Source organism: Thalassophryne amazonica, chromosome 17 (genome assembly GCF_902500255.1).
Source record: "Thalassophryne amazonica chromosome 17, fThaAma1.1, whole genome shotgun sequence".
NCBI lineage: Eukaryota > Metazoa > Chordata > Actinopteri > Batrachoidiformes > Batrachoididae > Thalassophryne > Thalassophryne amazonica.
This window is the reverse complement of record NC_047119.1, coordinates 18987162-19009528: the sequence shown is the minus strand read 5'-3', so window position 1 is coordinate 19009528 and position 22367 is coordinate 18987162. Positions and strand designations below refer to the sequence as shown.

The following is a 22367-nucleotide window of genomic DNA, read 5'->3' as shown; positions in this document are numbered from 1 at the left end:
AAATAATCAAGATGTGCTTTTCAGCTATTATTCAGGGGGTTTAACAAAAATATTACACAAATCAGTTAAAAATTACCACCATTTGTATACGCAGTCCATCCATATTCAGAGTCCATAATTAATTGGGCTGGCGGTAAAAGGGACAATTTGCATTGAAAAGAATCAGTTTACCCAATTATTTATGGTCCAGTTATTATTTATTAAGTCCAGTCATATTACTGCCAGGGTCTTCAAATTCAAAGGGAAGATTCTTAGGACACAGACCTTGGACAAGTTCAAAGATGCTTAACCTTGACCTCTTTTAAAAGGTCAAAAGGTCACATTCTGTTTCCTATTTTTATGTTCATATGGCCGAGGGGATTTTAGCATTGCATTATATTTTTTTGAATTTTTTAGAATGCAGCAGTTGCAAAACATTGCACTCTGCTCAGTTTCTCCAACCATAACCACAGATGTAAATCAGTGGCTTTCCTCACTTGTGTCCTTCCAGCACGGTCACTCAGTTTTTGAGAATGGGCTGCTTGATGCAGATTTATTGTATTCAGTGACTTGGAAATTTTCATGTGTCCATCCCCTGATTTGTCTGACAAAAACATGCTGGAAACATGATTATTTAATTCTTAGAATAAATTGCCCCATCTTTTTTTTTTTTGGAATGTGTTGCAGGATTTATTTTAACAAATGAAATGAAGCTGACCACAGAAAACATAAAATGTCTCACGTTCATATTGTGCAGTGAAATAGAATTCAAAGTATATGTAAGAATCACTGTTTTGTTTTGTTTCTGAATTTAGTTTCTTTTTTCATTTGAATTTTCCATTTCATCCCAACTTTTTCTGATCTGGGGTTGTGCAAAAATTGTGTCACTGTCCAATTACGTATGGACCGGCTGTATTTATGAATAGTTCTTCAACACAAAGAAGAGCTGAAAACATCATTAAGTGTCTCTTTTACCTTCTGTGGAATCTTTGACGCGTATATTCCGTTTATCCTGAAGTTGGAGTTTTTGGATGAAGATCATCCCGGCGCATTCCATCATACATTCCGTAGGTTGTTTTATTGTTTTAGGGATCGGCCTCAGTAAAGTTTCCGTCCCTGTGCATTCAATCGCTCCCACAGCCAGCAGAAAGGGAAACAGTGTGCAAAAAGTAATCCATGCAGTGATCGAGCCCAACATTCTGTCCAACAGCAATCAAACAGCAGATCTTCAGCTTTTATTGTCTCAGAATCCAAAGACTCCACAGCGGTCCAGAAAAGATTAAACAATGTGGGAGTTAAAACACATGGAGCGCAGCTGAAAGTGTGGAAGACTTCTCACAAGTGCGCAGTGTGATGGTCTTCTGCCAAGTTTTTGATTTTCTGCAGCACTCTGCCAAAAGTTCTCCCTCTGCTGTTCACTTGCACATTCTGCCAGGTACACAAAATCAAACTAACTGTTTCAAATATTGTATGCTTTTTTATTTGTTTTTGGCAGTTTACATGAAAAAAAAAAAAAAAAAAAACAGGAACATATCAGATGACAGCACATGGAGCTCAGAAACCTTGATTTAAAAAAAATGGGTGCAAAGAAAAATGGAATGACACAAATACTCAAAAACAGCATCATAAGAATGATCGATGTTTACATTTGTTGATGAAGTTTAGGTGATACAAAGTTTTACTGCAATAAACAGACTCGTGAACAAACATTTTGAAGTAGATATATGTAGCACACAAGAAAACAAGTTTTGTGTTAATGTTGTAAAATGTGATATATTACACAAATATATAAAGTCTTAGTGATGTTTTTGAATATAGCAGAAGTGAAAATGAAGCCAGTGGACACCGCGGGGGGGAAAAAAATCTCAGCACAGATGGTGTTCCAACTGCAGTGAGTTTAGTTGCTGACAACAATCTGCTCTTAGGCTCGTTTGAACCACAACAACCTCAAATACTGCAGATACTCAATTTACAATGATGATGTGATCATGAAAATGACAAAACAAATTTCTGTTTTGCTTTAAACTTCAACTGCAAACAGAATTTCTCTTGCAGTTATTGAACTCATGTGGACGCTGAGAGGATTTTGGCTCTGGACAGGCACAAATATTTCAAAGGAACACTCAGTAGCCTTCAGCTGTTATAAATAACTGTGTTCATGAGATCTGTTTCAACAGAAACAGCTGGCAGTTGCACTTCACTCATGTTTTCACTCTGTATAAAGCAAGAGACGTATTAGAAATAGAAAAAAGTCAACTTTTATAACCTTTTTTCTGTCTTTTTTTTTAGTGTGTAAAAGAAATCAGAGCATTACAAAACAAAGTCTAGTCTTGGCCGAGCTGCTGCAGGTCACCAGGTCCACAGCCGCAGTTACGGATCAGCTGCACGGACGAAATGACGATGCTGCTGGACTCGTCCATGTAGACGATGGGCACCATGTCACGGGAGGTGGGACGGCAGCACGGAACCTGCAGGCAGTCAGAGGGGTGATTAATACACTGAAATACACATGTACGCACACAGCCAGACACACACAAAATACGGCACAAATAAGATGCACATTATTAAATGACACAAAATTATTCTACTACTTGATTATCTTGAAAAAGCAGAAGCACAATTATAGGCTGCATAACTCCTCTATAGGAGGTCCAAAATGTCAGTGAGATCTTCCAAAGTTAGACTATTTGAAAACTTTCTTTTTCTGGCTCAACCTGAACTGAAGACATTTTGTTTAAGGCAACATTTTGAATGTGAGTAATTATGATTGAAAAAGGAAAAAAACAGAGGTCAGAGTTGTACCTGTGCGCGTGCACCAGACTCACCTACTGGCAATTACTTCACTTTCATAACAGCCACAATTATAGGTCATTTCAGTTTCAAGAATTTTTTCACTCTGCATGAGAACTTGAACATTTTGTTGTAATTTGCATTTATTTTGTTCTACCTGTGCGTGTGCACCGTTGGTGTGGGTTGGAGGGTTTTGCACAGTGTTTCCTTCACGTGTGCAGTGTGCACACTGAACAATGGTGAGGCCGGTAGGATAGATCACCCAGCTGTCCCAGCCCAGATCTGACAAACAGAACAAGAGAGATCACATGACTTATTGTGCTTTAAAATAAATAAAGACACAGACACAGGCACACGCATTGTTGTGCACCTTTCATGGAGATCTCTGAGGCGGTGGAGCAGCATGTCAGAGTTGTGTTTGCAGCATCAGGAGACATAGAGAACCCAGAGAGCGCTGCAACGTGAAAGACATAATCAGTAACAGGAAGTAGATCCAGATTCAGTCCAGTCTGTCTGTGAGCGTTCTGTTCAATCAGCTGCAGGTTTGAGTTGGTTCTGAGTTTTGGACTCAGGTCCCACTTGCCTGCATTGTGTTTGGCTCGAAGATCGATGTTCCTGAAGCTGTTCATCCATTGTTCTCTGATACTGTGCAGCTCAGCAGCAGGCAGCTGTGGCTCCGTCTGCAGGTCCAGAGCCTCCAGCAGACTCTTCCTGATGGAGTGCAACGACTGGAACCTGCACCCAACACATCGCTCACCTCAACCCAAACTGACCACACATTAAAGACATAAACAAGTTTGACACTAACCTGTTGTGTTGGGCTGCAGGAGGGTCAGCAGAGGCTGCACGTTCTTCTCTGGATGTCTGCAGGACAAATGCAGTCACCACTGAAGAGCACAGAAGCATTATCGTGACAAAGATGGCAAAAGACATGGTGCAGGCTGAGGACGGTCAGTGTGGACTTTCTGTTGTCTCAGGTTAGCAGCAGGATGAGGACTCTGGTTTTTCTGTCCGTCTACTTGCAGGAGCAGATCATTGTAACCAGACGAAGCAGTGCGTGGAATTATTTGCCAGTGTCTGGGAACCTGAGTTTTTATCTTCCTGTGGCTCAGCTCGGCCTTGAGATATTCAACATTTTTGCTGTGGGCACATGTGAAACCGTGTAAGGAGGACGATCAAGTGGCGAAAGATAAAGACAGAGGAAAAAGGCGGGAATAAGAGAATGGACACTTTTTTTTACCACAGACATTAACTGATGTATGTCGGCACACTGTGTCACAACAAAGGTCACCTATTCATAAAACTGTTCAGTTTTGTGTTATATATAACAAAACCATGTTAAAATGCACAGATTTACAAATTATTACTAAAACTGCTTAAAATTTGTGTCAGCTTTTGCATCTACAAAGAATTTTCTAGACTTAAAGATTAACTTAACAGGCAGAGGTTCCCATCTTCACGAATTGAAGATTAGTTAAAAAGTTGGAAGCATTTTCATAAAAAAAAGCACACTATTGGAATCTGTGCATCAATACAGAGGTTTTAGACAGAAAACACTTTATATCTGCTTGATTTTAATCAAACGTCATAGACGTATTCCTCAGGTTAATGTGTCCAGAAAATTCACTTGTGGAGCAGATTGGTCAAAGGTCAAGAAGCCAAAAAGCATGTTTATATCTGTGCTACCAGCGCGGCTACACATCTAATCACAAGCTCATATTGATCAGTAAAATGTTTGTGATTTATTGGTATGAAACTTCATGATGATGAAGTCACAAAGACGTCATAATATATCATTTACTGTTAAAATAAAAACTTGCTGTACTGTGTGCTCCCTGAAAGTTCACTGCATGTATTGCTGACAGTAAGTATTTATAATTCATAATATGAACTTATATATATATGTCAGTGGTCTGTATCAGACCTCTGATGTCTCTCACTTCCAGAAGTGATGACTGAAAAATCACAGTCTTTAATCCCCTATTGCTTCCGGTGTGTAGTGGGCGCCCTGTACGCAGTAGCCTCACATCTGGGTGAATGTGAGCCATTATTGTAAAGCGCTTTGAGTGTCTGAAGCATCTGAAGCTGCTCTTCTGTTTTCCTGCAATTCCACTGATGTAAGAAAAGAACACAGAGTGCCGCCTCACTGTTTACAGTAGCAGACTGTGAAACGGTCAAAAACAAGCCTCCATTCACCTCAGCTTATCGCTTCATGTTCTCTTCTATCTCTGAATTTTTATTCTTCTAATAAAAGGCAAAATTCTTTGCTGGCAAACAGCAATAAAGTCATTCTCCTGCTGTTGTGGTTCAAGGGTGAGATGTGGAAGTACGAAGTGTAACACAAAGCAGCGACGTGTTCTGCAGGTGATGTTTGTGTCTGAAAGCACAGTGTTAAACGTTTGGAGGGATCCACAGTTTTCAACAGCAGTGAGCCACATGCAGAACCTCACATGTTCTCAGTGAGGCCTCGACTGCGTCACAACCCACCTCCGTGGTGTCGGCCAGAATCCACACACTGCGTGTGTTAGTGTGCAGACGCGTGCAGGAAATGTACAAACATCAGTCATTAACTGAGCCACAGGAACGCTCGCTTCAAGTCGATACAAGACTTTGTTTGCTGACACACACAGAATGTGGGACCGTTTGAAAAGCAGCAGGAGATATAAAGGTGCAAGAAATGTTGCTGCTCCACTCATGTAAAGTGTGAAATACAGAAAATAACTGCTTTTATTACTGCATGCTTGTGAAGTTAAATGTTTTATTAAAATATGAATGATATTAGTTTGAACCCTGCTCTCTGTCAGCATGGATCGTGCTGATCTGCAGGTCCTGGTGTTCCTCTGTCTGCTTGTCATCCAGTGTGCAGCTCGTCCAAGCACCAACTTCTTGTGCTGAAAAATGAAGTCATTGTGGAAGTGACAATTGTGCAGTTACTTGAATGGCCACTTGAGACTGACTCATAAACTGAGTCACTCCTCATACAGTAGAATCCCATGTCAAAAGGTCCAACTTTATAGCAGAATCAACATGTTTGCAGCCTGGTACAAAAAATATATATAAATAAATAAATTGGCAGTTTTCCTATTCACGATAACAGGGCTTACTTTGTTTAAAAAATTGCTCATCAGTTTACGCTACTTTAAGCCATAAATTCAGGGGTGGACGCCAAGTGGTTAGTGCACTTGATTTCACTGTGGAAGGTTCCCAGTTCAAAAACCCCACCCCTGCCACATTTTTCCATGTAATGTGGAGTTGCATCAGGAAGAGCATCCGGTGTTAAACTTGTGACAAATCAACACGCAGAGCCACCTTAGATCTCCTGTGGCCACCCCTAGTGAAAACAAGGAAGCAGCTGAAAGGATTTACTTTAAGCAATAAAGTTATGAATATTTAGTGGTGTGGCAACTTGTGTGTCAGAGTCAAAGTACTCCGTTAGCAAGTAGCTGCTAGCTGCTGAGGAGTTGAGTCGATTGTTTGGCCTTTCTGAGTACTTTATGACAAATATCTGACATAATATAGTTTGCTGCGGTTATAAATGCACCATCAAACAAGTCGTTGCTCAAGTATTTCTGGTGAGTGAAATTTTCACATTATTTAATTTATATGTTAGCACTGTTTGCACTAATTAGCAGGTAGCTTGGTGTCATTATGTCCACTGACGGTGTAACAGTATTTAGGGCTATCTGCCAGTCATACAATTTAATGCATCAGTTATTTCAGAAAATACATGCATACATGCCAAAATGAACCCTTTTGTTGTTTAAATTGTATCACAGTCCTGAATAACATGAATTTTTTTACATCAGCAAAAAGACTTTTTAATACCAAAATAGAAAGAGATCTGAACTACAGAATACAACATTGGAGAAAACAAAATAACGCAGAAAAAAAAAACTATTTTCTTCTTCAATGAAAACTGAACATACGAGGTCTATTAGATAAGAAACCGACACTTTTATTATTTTTTTAAACTATATGGATTTGAATGACATGCGATTACACCAATCATGCTTGAACCCTCGTGCGCATGCGTGAGTTTTTTCACGCGTCGGTGACATAATTTCCCTGTGGGCAGGCCTTGAATGAGATGTGGTCCCGCCCTCTCGGCTGAATTCCTTTGTTTCACACGCTGCTCGAGACGGCGCGCGTTGCTTTATCAAAATTTTTTCTGGACCTGTGAGGAATATCCGAGTGGACACTATTTGAGAAAGTCAGCTGGTTTTCGGTGAAAAGTTTAATGGCTGATGAGAGCTTATGGGGTGTTTCTGTTGCTGTAAGGACTTCCCACGGAGCGGGACGTCGCGCAGCGCTTCCAGGCGCCACGTCGGCCTGTTTCGACCTGAAAACATTCTAATTTAAGGCTTAATTCACCCAGGACGTCGTGAGAGAACAGAGAAGATTCAGAAGAGGCCGGCATGAGGACTTTATGCGGACATTCCACTGTTTAAGGACATTTTTTTAATGAAAGACGTGCGTGCAAATTTGCCGAGTCGTTTCCGTGACGACTCGGCGAATCTGTGTGCGCTGCGACAGGAAAAACACCTCCGTGTTGAAAACCATTTGTAAAATTCAGGCGGCTTTTGATGGCTTTCAACAAGTGAGTAACTGAGAAATTGTTTAACAGCTTGGGCATGTTCCAACTTGTCCGTTAACTTTTACAACGGAGGTGTTTTTCCTGTCGCGACCCCCCGCGGTCGGGTCCGGCCCGACATGCGACTCTGCCCCCACGTTCTTTCATTACAAAATGTCCGTTAACAATGGAATGTCCGAATAAACTCCTCATGCCGACTTCTTCTGAAAGTTGTCTGTTCTCTGATGACTTCCTGGGTCAACAGAGCCTGAAATGTGGAAGTTTTCAACTTGAAATGGCGAGACGCTGCCGCCTCGAAGCGCAGATCGCCGTCAGGCGCCGTGGGCCGTCCTTACGGCGACACTACCAGACCAAAATCTCTCATCAGCCGTTAAAATTTTTACCGAAAACCAGCTGAATTTATCGAATGGTGTCCACTCAGTTGTGCCTTACAGCTTTGAAAAAATTTTTATCAAACAAAGCAGCAGTCTCTGAGCCATTCCTAAACAATGAAAAAATCGACGAGAGGGTGGGCGACTCCTCACTCAAAGACTGCCCACAGGCGAATGATGTAACCGACAGGCGTGAAAAACTCTCGCATGCCCACGAGGGTTCAAGCATGTCTGATGTAATCACACGTGATTCAAATCCATATGGTTTTTGAAAAAAATAATAAGGTCGGATACTTTTCTAATAGACCTCGTATAGCTGTTTGACTGATATGAAATTTGTAAATCCAAATTAAATAATGTTGGCTCTGACAAATATGTGTGTGAAAATAATGATCTTTTCAAAACCACTTTTATAGGTTTTATGAGAAGGAAGTGATGAACACACTGTGAGAATATACTGCTTTGAATAACCTTTACTGAACATAGTCATTGTGACAATACAGGTTTTAAAGATAACAGATCAAAGTCACCAACACAACACATTTTGTACTTAATAAAAATTTATTAATTAAGTTGACGTGACACAAATTTTCAAATATTGTGGATAAACAGAAGCTTTGTATTTTCCATCAGCAACTTTGTTGAAATATTGAGGTAATTATAAGTGAGAGAAGTCATGTACAACAAAACACAACAAAACTCATAGCACTCAAAATGGCAAAAACAACACCAACAACAACAAACAAACAAACAAAAAACCCGTGGCTGCTTAGTTTTGTTTTATGCTACATTTTCGTAGACAACTGCAATAATAATAATAATAATAATAATAATAATCCATACTGTCAGAGCAAAAGTCTTTGATTTTTCTGTTATGATTTTTTAAAACTATTTTTACCCACATATATCACAGTAAAAAGTGTGATCTAACAAGGAGGAGAGAAAAATTGTAAAACAGAAAGAGTGTATTTCAATTTATTTATTTATTTATCCATTTATTTATTTTACCAGTTAAGATAAGAAAGTCAAGAATAACTGATGGAACAGCTCAGATATTGTGGAGTTCTCATTGCAAATAAAACACACAACATGTTGTACAATTAATACTTTTCAGAAACAAATACATTTTGATTTTAATGTGTTTTCAATGCAAGGGACTTCTGTATGTAAATCACACATCACAGAAGAAGCAGCTGGACGTGGAGAAGATTTGGTTCTGGATGTGCAGAAACTTTCAGCAGCAGTCGTGAGATTTATTTAAAAATAAACTTTTATCATGAGAGACTCATAATATTGTTATAACCCACAACAACACGAGTACAGACAGAGTACTACTAAGATGTGATTAACCTCAGTGATTTTAATAGCTCTTTATCAAGTAGATTTTTTTCTAAAACTATGTGCATATTTTTTCATGCATACTCTAAATTAAAGAAATATGATACACCAAAAATTATAGAATGATTAAATGCAGCATAAAGACAGCTTGTAGTTGCATGATTTTCATTGTTTCTTTTGTTTTTGTGTGTACCAGGTGCAGATAGTATACTATAAAACAAAGTTTAGTCGTGGCTGAGCTGCTGAAGGTCATCGGGTTCACAGCCACAATTTCGAGTCAGCTGCACGGACGAAATGACGATGCTGCTGAACTTGTTCATGTAGATGATGGGCACCATTTCCGGGGCGATGGAGTGACAACACGGAACCTGCACAGATTATTAATGGTGTTTGCATAATCTGCTCTCTCATTAAAAATACCACAAAAGCACAAAAAATTAAAGCCATGACTGAAATATGCAGAGGTGATGGCCAAGTGGTAAGTGCACTTGGTTTTGGTGCGGAAGGTTCCCGGTTCTAACCCCACCCCTACCACATTTTTCCATATAATGTGGAGTTGCGTCAGGAAGGGCATCTGCTGTGAACTTGTGCCAATTCAACATGCAGATTCACCTCAGATTTGCTGTGGTGACTCTGAGTGAAAAAATATGGAACAGCCAAAAGGTCTTACATTTAACCAATGTTTCGGAATTTGTATGAAAACCTAGAATTTATTCAGTATTTTGATTTTAATGGCTGTCTTATAGAAGATATCAAAAGGGAACAGCCAAAGGGTCTTACATTTAACCAATGTTTCTGAAATTGTATGAAAACAAATAATTTATTCCTTATTTTGATTTTAATGGCTGTCAAATGGAAGCTATATATAAAAACATACATACAACAGTATAAACAGAACACTACTACTGACTTTGAAAATTAAAATGCTGCCACAGCTCAGAAAATTCAATGTAGGAATCTGTTTATACAAATATTTCCATGACAGCTTCTGTTTTCTAATCTGCTGCTACACTGCATTTTTTTTTTTTAGACAGACTCACCTACTGGCAATTACTTCACATTCATAACAGCCACAATTATAGGTCATTTCAGTTTCCAGAATTTTTTCACTCTGCATGAGAACTTGAACATTTTGTTGTAATTTGCATTTATTTTGTTCTACCTGTGCACATGCACCATTGGTGTGGGTTGTTGGGTTTTGCACAGTGTTGCCTTCACGTGTGCAGTGTGCACACTGAACAATGGTGAGGCTGGTAGGATAGATCACCCAGCTGTCCCAGCCCAGATCTGACAAACAGAACAAGCGCGATCACATGACTTATTGTGCTTTGTTTTGAACACACATACACAGGAACTGTTGTGCACCATTCATGAAGATCTCTGAGGCGGTGGAGCAGCATGTCAGACTTGTTGTGTTTGCAGCATCAGGAGACACTGAGAACCCAGAGAGCGCTGCAACGGGAAGGACATAAACAATCAGTAACAGGAAGTGGATCCAGATTCAGTCCAGTCTGTCTGTGAGCGTTCTGTTCAATCAGGTGCAGGTTTGAGTTGGTTCTGAGTTTTGGACTCAGGTCCCACTTACCTGCAGTGTCTTTGGCTCGATGATCGACGTTCCTGAAGCTGCTCTTCCATTGTTCTCTGATACTGTGCAGTTCACCAGCAGCCAGCTGTGGCTCCATCTGCAGGTTCAGAGCCTCAAGCAGACTCTTCCTGATGGAGTGCTACGACTGGAACCTGCACACAACACATAGCTCACCTCAACCCAAACTAACCAATATATAGCGACAGCACTTAGCAGCAGCGGCAGCCACCAGGCTTCAGCTACAGCCACCTGCCGCCAGGCCCAGGCTCCAGCTACAACCACCCGCCACTAGGCCTAGGCTTCAGCTACCACCAGGCCTAGCAGCAGCAACCACCAGGACTGGCCATTAGGCTAACTTTACAACAACTTCTCAGCCACATGGTCTCCTCTGTCACTGGTGCACACCTGTCAACTCTCACGCATTCGAAATTTGTGTTTGTAGCATGGCCCAAGCAGATGGTCACCCCTTTGAGTCTGGTCTGCTTGAAGTTTCTTCCGCAGAGGGAGTTTTTCCTTACCACTGTTGCTCTGGGAGTTGGTAAGGTTAGACCTTACTTGTGTGACGCGCCTTGAGGCAACCTTGTTGTGATTTGGTGCTATATAAATTAAAATGAAATTGAAATTGAAATTCAGGTCAGGTCTCACGCATTCGGTGTGAAACACATGCAATTAAACATGTCACACTGTCACACCAATGGCATGACATTCTCCCACATTTCACCAGTGTGACCTGCAAGAAAGAATTTGAGGGTAAATAAATAAACCCATGAAAGTAAATGATGAGGGCGCTCCTCTAGTCAAGGTGGAATGTCTATGCAACAATCGTGTCCGTCACAACGGGATCACACGATCTCACTCCAGGGCGTATCTCACCTTGGGTGCTCTGCTGCTGAGCTGTTTACAAGATGCCACCTAAAAGAAATGTTATCGCAGATAAGGAGCTTGAAGAAATAAAGAAGTCACTTAACTTCATGTCTGAAGAAATGGTAACAAACTCAAAACAGCAAAAAGTGATTATGGATCTAATGGGAGAGATTAAAAACCTCAAAAAACAAAATGAGGAAAAGGATAAGAAACTTAGACTCTCGAGTGACAGATCTAGAACAATACTCCAGAATGAATGATGTGATTATCAGTGGACTGGAAACCACACACCGCTCATATGCAAGGGTTACAGCAATGGAAACTGGGGACCCACCGGAGCAAGAACATCCCCTTAGAATAAGTAATTGCCTTCTTTGCCAGCAAGGGAATAAAGATAGGAAGTAAGGATATAGAGAATAAAAATGAAAAACCTGCAGTTGTTATCTGCTTCATTAATAGAAAACAAAAAAAAGAACTGATTAGGGAAGAAAGCTGAAAGGGACTAATGTCTATGTAAAATAACACATAATAACAAAAACATGCAGATACTGCAAGATAGGCACAACTACTGACTGAGGAAACAGAAGAAAATACAGTCAACATGGACGTCTGATTGTAAGGTATACATTAAACTGAATGGGCCTTAGCAACTCTAGCAATCAGGGATATATCAGAAGTTGAAAAGCATCAGTGATGTCTTTGTAGAAATGGGGTAGGGTAATGTAAGTTTATACTTCTGCCTACTCCTTTTCAAGGTTGAAGGTTCTAGGAACTTTAGTTGTCATGCCAAGTCACATTTACATGTTAATGATACAAAATTAGTACTCAGGTCCCAGTTTTATATATATATATATATATATATATATATATATATATATATATATATATATATATATATATATATATATATATATATTCAAACATGGTAATGTGAGGATGTGGATATTGTAAGTGTAGTCAACTTTGCTGATGATAGAACATGTTTGAAATGAACGAATGAATAAATAAATATGCAGGGGGACCCCAAAAAATAAAAACTAACAAACAAACAAAAAACAAAACAAAAAAACCAAGAACCCATAAAAATTGTAATAAATCCTAAACTGTGTGATCATTCCCCAAAGTTTCAGTTGCTTTGGTCACTTTGCATAAAAGTCATGTTCTTTCAAAATTATGCTCCAAATAGTATGATTTGTTGGTGAAACAGGCCTCCAGGTATAATATCTTTTTCTTGGTTGACCAAGACATGTTGGGGAAGATGATTGAAACAATAGTTTTCCCCAAACTTTGAGGAATGATTGTACACAGACTTTTGTAGGATTTATTACAATTTTTATGGGTTCTAGTTTTTTTTTAGGGGAGGGGGGTCACCCTGTATTTGAAAACAGAAATTCTTCAGAGAAAGCAACACAAAGTGATGTTTAACACACTTTTGGCTCCGTCGTTGCTTTGAGGAGTGATTGATGACTTTGCAGAAGTGGATCCAAACACTTGTGTTACATCTCTGCATGTTATTCTGAGAAAACCACAGAGCACCCACAATCACTGTCCCCCAAAGGCCTCAGCGTGCACGCAGCCACAATGTGATATGATAAAGTCTGCAGCACTGACAATATTTCACATGAATGACCTCCATAATCTAAGATACGCTGAAATCTTTGGAAGCCGTTTCCTTTAAATGTTCTTGCTGACTGCTAACAAAAGCTACAGTCAGACATTATCAGAAAAAGTTCACTTTCATATAGTTAAGTAACATATTTGACACTAACCTGTTGTGTCGGGCTGCAGGAGGGTCATCAGGGGCTGCAGGTTCTTCTCTGGATGTCTGCAGGACAAATGCAGTCACCACTGAAGAGCCCAGAAGCATCACCGTGACAAAGACGGCACAAGACATGGTGCAGGCTGAGGACGGTCAGTGTGGACTTTCTGTTATCTTAGGTTAGCAGGATGATGCGGCAGGTGTTTTTTCTGTCTGTCTGCTTGCAGGAGCAGATCTAGACGGGGATGCTGTGTTAGGTATTGTTTCTCAGGGTCTGGGAACCTGAGTCTTTATCTTCCTTTGTCTCAGTTTGGCCTTCAGATATTTAACATTGTTGTGTTGTCGCCTGTTCTGTGTGAAACAGTACAACGAGGACTATCCAGTGGAGAAGGATGGATACAAGAAGACAAACAGATTGAGAAGGGGAGTGACATAAAAAAAAAGATTAAAATCAAAGAGGTCAGATACAAATGATTTTTGGATCATTTCATTTTGAGTGGTATTTGAAAACTTCAAACTTGGGCATATTCATCAAAAAAAAAAAAAAAAAAAAAAAACTAAAATACTGACAATGTTCTCGTGTTAATAATCTGAATGAATATGTTTTTAGCTTCCAACAAAACAGCACCACAGGAGTGGAGAGAGTCACCTGCTGTCGCTTCATTAGCTACACTTTGCTTGTCCTGGGATGGACCATGTTTTGCTTTCAGAACTGCCTTAATGGTTTTAAGTTACAAGGTGAATTTTGCACAGAGATTGTGGTCCATGCTGGGAGGTGATGGTCAAGTGGTTAAAGCAGTGGGATTGTGACCACAGAATGCTTAGTTCCAATCCCTGTCAGACTGGAAAATCACCTGGGGTCCTTGGGCAAAGTCCATAATCCCCAAGTTGCTCCTGGTGTGTTATGCATGCCTTGCATGGCCGCACATTAACACTGGTATGAGTGAATGTGAGGCATCACTGTAAATTTATCATGTTCACATTATGCCTCCACATGTAGCCTCAGTTGTTCATACAGGCCAGGATGGATTCATGCTTTTATGTTGTTTATGCCAAATTCTGACACAAGCATCTAAATCTGGTAAAGTTCCTCTGGTCAGGTCAGTTTTTCAACCCACCAAATTTGGTGCACATTGGAGCAGAGAAACTTAAATTTTGACCTTTGAACCCAATTACCTTGAGTCCAATGACTGACCTTTGGTTAACTTGATCTTACCTGGGCAATTCCACCACCCACCTACATATGCACGCCAAGATTGGTGGACATCAGTGTGCCACATTTGGTCCAAATTAAGTTGAAGATAAAATTCCTTGATTTTGACCATTGCTAAAATTAATTCTTTAAGAGCAATTTCAGGATCAACCTTCATTGTCATACCAAGTTAGGTTGGAATCAGCAAAAGGACCTGAGAGAAGTCGGCCAACAAACAGGCAGACATGACCTTTGCCCCAATGATGGACTTCTTTGTCAAATTTGAACTTGCCTGCTAATTACAGAACCCACAAATGTGTGGCAGGTTTTGTGGATATCAGATATAAACTCTAAAGTTTGATCTTTTACCCAAATGCACTATCATTAGCATACTGCCACTTGCACCACTGTATTATACTGTATTACACTGTTATTGCACTATCGTATTTAATGTCATACTGTTTACAATAGTACACTTTTGCCATTTACCATTTGCACAATATACTGTTATACTTACACGACCTACAGTGTTTATACTGTTTTATATTATTTTTATTTTTATTTTGTAAATTGGTAATTCATTCATTCTTCTTCTACTGCTTAGTCCAATTAAGGGTCGCGGGGGAGCCTATCCCAGCAGTCATAGAGCGCGAGGCGGGGTACACCCAGGACAGGATGCCCGTCTGTCGCAGGGCCACAAATAGACAAACAAACACAGACACACCCACACACACACCTACGGACAGTTTTTTTTAAAGAGTCCAATCCACCTAACCCACATGTCTTTGGATGTGGGAGGAAACCGGAGCACCCGGAGGAAACCCATGCAAACATGGGGAGAACATGCAAATTCCACACAGAAAGGCCACGGGAATTGAACCCACGACCTTCTCGCTGTGAGGCAGCAGTGCTAACCACTAAGCCATAAATCAGTAATATTTAAGGTAATTTTTTTTATTTAGCTTAGTAGTAGCTTTTATTCTATACTCTGCACCGTGGATCTGAGAGGACTGAAATTTCATCTGTGCTGTATGTCAAGCATTTTATAGCATATTTTACAATAAAGCTGACTTTGACAAATGAACTTGACGTTTGCCAATACAAACCCTTTAAGGGCAACTCTGTGGTTAACCATCATTCCCATATCAAATTTAGTTGAAATCAGCCAAAAGAACTGAGAGGAGTGAAGAAGACCCACAAACAGACAAATGCTATGAATTTGTAGATGTGTCCATAATGAACGAATCCCTGTTTGAAGACTGAAAAATAAATCCAGTTCAATTTAGCGACACAAGCTGGAATAAGTGTACCTCAGAGCACCGATGAGTGCTGCAGGTGATGTTGGAATCTGAGTGTGAACATTTCAGCAGCATTTTTAGATTTCTAAACCAACACAGGTGGCAGATTTGCATGAAATATTTGAATTTCAGAGTCTCCATCTCATTGTGGCTTCAACTGGGTTCCAACAAAACTTTCCCATGCAGCCTAAAATACACGACTCTATTATTTGGCTCCAGATGGCCAAAGAGTAAATATGAAAACATAATAATCCATCAATAGTGGCTCAGGAATGCTCGCTACAAGTTTAGCCAAGACATCCTTTTATCCCACATGCAACATGTGGTCTGTTACTCTGAGCTGAAGATCTTTGACATATTCATACCTATAGTTGATACCTGACATGCAGACCCACAGATCATTTACCAATTAAAGCAGAGATGTAAATTTTCTGCATTAGTCGTTTATTGGATGTGTGGTACGATAAAATAATCAGTATCATATATACAGGACTGTTATTTTGGTCCTTTAATTTCTTTGGTACTTCTGTGTCCTAAGCAACAACCTAGTTATCCATCATAATAATCATAATAATGGTCTTGCACAAGCACTGCCACAGGTCTTAACAACACAAAATTCCCAACTGAACATCTCAGATTACAGTCAGGTCCCAACAGAAGTAATTATATGTTTGGAAAGGAGCTAAGATTTATATCTTCTTTTTTTTAAGGGTGCATCAGCAAAAGAATAATGATTGCAGAGTGCACCCAAAGGTGCAGACAGAGAGCTGAGGTCACTCGGACCTGTTGCAATCAGGTGCAAATGAGCATCGACCTTGAGACCCAGACGTATCCCATCAGACACTCCCAGCAGCTGCTCCTGGCCCGATCCTGAACTATCACAAAGACTCTTTATCCAGTGTGGCGGCTACGTGGTGCAGATGTTCGACAACACAGCGGACATTCTTCACATCATTTCAACATAAAAAGCAGGGAGTTTTCACACAAAGTCAGTTACGCCTTCGTACATGTAATAAAATGTTGCCACATTTCTTTTTCAAACTTGAACAAGCAGATTGTGGAATATCAAAAATGTGCCCATGGGAATTACACCTCAAAAGATACATTTCACATTCCAAAATCTGCAAAGAGTTGTGGGGCAAAATATTTGAAACAAGCTTACAAAGGTTCACACGTCACAGTACACATGGAAACATTATGAATGTTGCCTGCCACGTGCACGCCAAGTAATTTTAAACTTCTTCCATCAGGGGTTTATTTATTTATTTTCTGTTAATCAGCTGAAGTGTTGATGTATTGTGCAACGTTCCACAAGGTTGAGTTACGGGGCCTATTTGGTTTAATTTTCTCACTCTGCCTCTTCAGTAGATCATTACCATTTTAACAATTAAAACAATTTGCATGCCACTAGCACTAACTGTATTGTCTCTTCAGAACTGAATGCTGCCGCTGCACGTCTTTCTGTGGCAACAGTTAGCTTCATTACTCACGGAAAGCTTAAGTTCACAAATTGTACAAAGCTTCTTTGTGGTGATCTGAGTGTTTGCTTTCACGCATGTCTTTATATCATTTTATCAGAAGACTTGCTTCAGGATCCAACAAGTGCGGATTGGTTATTTTTATCTTGGTCACATGTGATACAAATCTATTTCAGATGTACAATGTCTGTAAATGACTTCCATGATGTGTAACTTCACCACTTAGCCTATCCCAGTTAGCTTTAGGTAGAATGCCACCTTTCACCCTGTCTGTCACAGTAAAACTTTTGACCATGAATGACTAGATAAAATGCCAACATCTTGTGACTCACTAAATAAAAAAAAAAGCATAAAATGAGGATAAACTGAATAGACATTGGTTAAGTTTGATGCATCAGATTAATCCAAAAAGCAAATTAGACTTGCATATATAACATTCCATAGACCTGTCTGCCACCTGCTGGACATATCTGGGCTTGCAGGGTCTTATCGTCACATGCATGAGGTATGTTTGATGTCATACAGCTTGAAATAAGCTTGTTTGTCACATGTCTTTTTCTCAGTTATGAAGGCCAGGTCTGGCAGCCACCAAGGCCACCACTGCTTACATGCACAGGTCTACAACTGTGTTGATGTGTAATAGTGTAGCTGGTAAACAATGAGTGGCTAATCTATGCTTTCCATTCAGGTGCCGCGGGGCTGATAGAAAGGCTCAACGGTGGTTAATAATAACTTCTTTTGCTCATGTCCAATCAGATTAAGAGATGATGAATGTGAGCGGTTTGTAAACAGCCTGCGTGATTGAATGTGTGAGACTGACATGTAAATAAAGCTTTTATTTGTTAAATACATCTGTTTGACAGTGACTGTATTCAAATTGAAATGTAATCCTTTTTTCATACGATAATAGTTTTTTCCCCCCTCTAAGTTTGTTAAAGCTAGTGTGTAGGATTTATATGTGCTTATTTACATAAGTGGGATATAGCACTCAAAACCATTTGTTCATTTACATTTATATCACATCTTAATAGATCCTTGTCATTTGATTGGTGGTTTGTATGCCACATGATATTGGATCATTCATACCATTTGCCATTTTGTTCCATTTACCGTACAATTTTGGTTCTATTCGTTTTGTACTATTGCATACCGCAAACACAGCATGCTCACACTAGCGGCAACGGCGCTCATCTTAAAAACAAACATGGCAGGAAATATTTATACCATTGAACTCATAAACATTATTTATTTGTATAATAATTACCTGCACTAGTGAATCAATGTGTTTTCATAATCTTAGAATGAGCCCTTCATATCTACTTTGGAGTGGGCCACGTCAGAGACCACCTTTTTGTTGAAGAAGAAACAAGATGTGTAATGCTAGCAGCTGCAAATTTATGTACTTATGTCTCCATAACAGCTAACGTTAGCTTATCTAGCCGGCCTTAGCAACGTTCATCGTAGCTTACAAAATAGTTGGTTCCTTTGTTTGATAACAATCTTCTCCTGTGATGTCGTATCCTTCTTATGTCTTATTACTTATTATACAAGTATATACCTTTTTCTTGAGCTGCTTGGGTGTGTAGGGAGAGTTCCCATGGGATAAAAAAGCTTTTTAACCTACCATCCCTGGTTCTCAAGACCAGGCACCTAAGTGGCTCTACTCTTTTCTACTCTCCTATTTTACTCTTCCTTTTTAGATATTTATATATACCTTTGTATACTGGCATAGTTCCACCTTAGAATTGGAATATAATATATAAGATATACCTTACTGAATTTTCATGTTAGTACATTAGCTGAAAAGGGACATAATTACTTCACTTTTAATATTTTGCAGCTCAACCAGAAGACTGAAGACAAAAGAGGAATTAGTGGTTGCTCCCCTATACACTGTCTACTGGTTGTTCATGCTGGGTAACAAGTTTGATACACAAGAGAAGGCAAGAGAGCATTAATGGTGCAGATTTCAGGACAAACATCTGTGTCATTTGCAGTGTGTTTGCAGAGTTCGTGAGCTAAAATGCGGTAAATGTTTTAGGCTGGTTTCAACATCTTGTCAGAGAAAGGCTTGAGTTGATAGGATTCATGGACTCAGATCCCCAAAATACTGACTGACAGTTGAAATGATTACGCAGCTCTCAGACAGATTAGATCTCTGTGGTGTACACCTAGTGTATTCTTGCTGTGTGAATACCCCCCCCCCCCTCTTTTTTTTACTCAAAAAGGAAAGCACGTTGTAATTTTTGAAAATGAAATAATTGAAAAGGAAAACCAGAAACAACTGATATACAACAAAAACTAAACCATTATACCTTTAGACTAGAATAGAGTAGAACAGAACAGATCTTTGTTGTCTCTGTAAAAACAGTGCCAAGCAATATTGTACTGTGAAAGGCAGTTTAGCAGCTCTTCTGGTGCCAGTATATAAAACAAAATACATAATATTAGATATATATATAAATGGTAATTGGAATGCATTTATATAGCACTTTTCCATCTGCTTCAGATGCTCAAAGCGCTTTACAGTAATGTCTCACATTCACCCCGATGTCAGGGTGCTGCAATACAAGGCGCTCACTAAACACCGTGAGCAACTAGGGGATTAAGGACCTTGCCCAAGGGCCCTTAGTGATTTTTGACAGGCTGGGATTTGAACCAAGGATCCTCTGGACTCAAATCCAACGCTTAACCACTAGACCATCACTTTCCCTTTTGTCAATTCTTTTGCTTTCCCTATGACTCAGAAACCAGAAGCATCAGTCCAGCACTGGATGAAAGATGCAAGGGTATGTCAGGAGCCCAGAAACTCACTGTCCTTTAATACAGACACTGATTACAAGTGAAGATGGTTACCTTTTGTAGCCATTCAAATCCGTTTGTGTCAACTTGTGTCCATTTTATCAGATCAAAATCACCACGGTATGTAATTTTTTGCTCAGGGTTATTTGGTTAGTTTCTGTTATCATTATGATTTTTTCTTTCTTTTAACTACTTTGTTTACGAGTTTTGTTTGTTTGTGTACAAGGTATTTTTGTTAAGCATATATGTGCCTAATAAATTCAATTCAATTAAAAAAAAGAGTAAACACAGTAGTTTGACAATAAATGGCTTCACACAACCACTAACCACGAGTGGGGAAAAAAGATTTTTGTGTTATTATTTGTATCTTCTGAAAAATGGCCAAAAAAGTCTAAACTTTTGTCACGGTATGTAAAAATTTTTTTTTAGCATAACTGTATATATACAAGGTCTATTAGAAAAGTATCTGACCTTATTATTTTTTTCAAAAACCATATGGATTTGAATCACCTGTGATTGTGTCAGCCAAGCTTGAACCTTCATGCGCATGCGTGAGATTTTTCACGCCTGTCGGTTGCGTCATTCGCCTGTGAGCAGGCTTTGAGTGAGGAGTGGTCCACCCCTCTCGTGGTTTTTTTCATTGTTTAGGAATGGCTCAGAGACTACCGCTTTGCTTGATCAAAATTTTTTCAGAAACTGTGAGGGACATCAAAGTGGACACCATTCGAGAAATTCAGATGGTTTTTGGTGAAAATATTATGGGCTTCAAAGAGATTACGGCGTGTTACTGTCGCTTTAAGGACGGCCCAGAGTGACTGGTGGTGCGCCGCGCTCCAAAGCCGCCATCGACAGGCTGAGCGACCATTTCATTTCTAAACGGATGGCTGTATGGATCCGTGACCATTGTGTGCAATTTCTCTGGTTATCACAAGAGCTGGACATCAACCATTTTCTGGCAGATTTCACTTTTAACAAGAGATTTTGTCATGGAAAGCCGAGCGGAATTCCTCCGCACGTCTGTCTCAATGTGCCGAAAAAGTGCTGATGTCCACGTCTTTTCACAATTCCTGTGCTAGCCAGATGACATCCCAGATAAAACACAGCGTCGTTTGGAAATGAACAGCACATTCCACTGTTACAGGAGTTTGTCATGGAAAGAAGCGAGGAGGCTTCGTGCGTCGCAGCGGTGCAGCATGGTGCAAAGCAACGCCATGATGAAGCCTCACAGGACATGTTCTGGCATGTCCAGGCACATCCACAATTTCTCGGATAATCACTCGATGGAAAAACCACCGACATCTGTCTGAACGCCATCTCAAAGCCGTCCTGTGAGACCAAAATGGAGGTGGTTTTGTCTCGTTCCAGTAGTGAATCCATCGTGACGCGCGAAGCCTCCGCTCGGCTTTCCATGACAAAATCTCTTGTTAAAAGTGAAATCTGCCAGAAAATGGTTGACGTCCAGCTCTTGTGATAACCAGAGAAATTGCACACGATGGTCACGGATCCATACAGCCATCCGTTTAGAAATTAAACGGTCGCTCAGCCTGTCGATGGCGGCTTCGGAGCGCGGCGCACCACCAGTCGCTCTGGGCCGTCCTTAAAGCGACAGTAACACTCCGTAATCTCTGAAGCCCATAAAATTTTCACCAAAAACCATCTGAATTTCTCGAATGGTGTCCACTTTGATGTCCCTCACAGTTTCTGAAAAAATTTTGATCAAGCAAAGCGGCAGTCTTTGAGCCATTCCTAAACAATGAAAAAAACGACGAGAGGGGTGGGCCACTCCTCACTCAAAGCCTGCTCACAGGCGAATGACGCAACCGACAGCCGTGAAAAAACTCATGCATGCGCACGAACGTTCAAGCTTGGCTGACGCAATCACACGTGATTTAAATCCATATGGTTTTTGAAAAACATAAGGTCGGATACTTTTCTAATAGACCTCGTATGTATGTATGTATATATATATATATATACACACACTTGTTTTAAGCCATAAAGTCACACATAATTAGGGGTGTCGTTGCGCTGAGTGACAGCTGCTGAGGCGAGCAGTTCTGACTCAGTTCAGAGGTCACTTAATGCAGCCGCTAGGTTTTGTGGAGGTGTGTCTGTCATTTTGAGCCTTTTATTAAAAATACCTGGAATAATATGACTGATTCATGAGTTACAAGACTGAAAAAATGTTCCCCTTATGAATTTGCATTGGGCAAAATATTTTGACTTTGTGCTCTGACCATGACATTTGACCCCTGAACGTGAAAATGTCATGGGTTCATCTTTGGATGAGCAGGAATGTAAGAAATTTGGTGGAAATGTA

At 40.0% G+C, this 22367-nt stretch overlaps 1 pseudogene; it reads right to left on the bottom strand.

The window, feature by feature from the left end:
- Positions 1–2257: 2257 nt before the first annotated feature.
- On the bottom strand, positions 2258–13744 carry LOC117529863 (annotated as a pseudogene).
- Positions 13745–22367: the final 8623 nt, after the last annotated feature.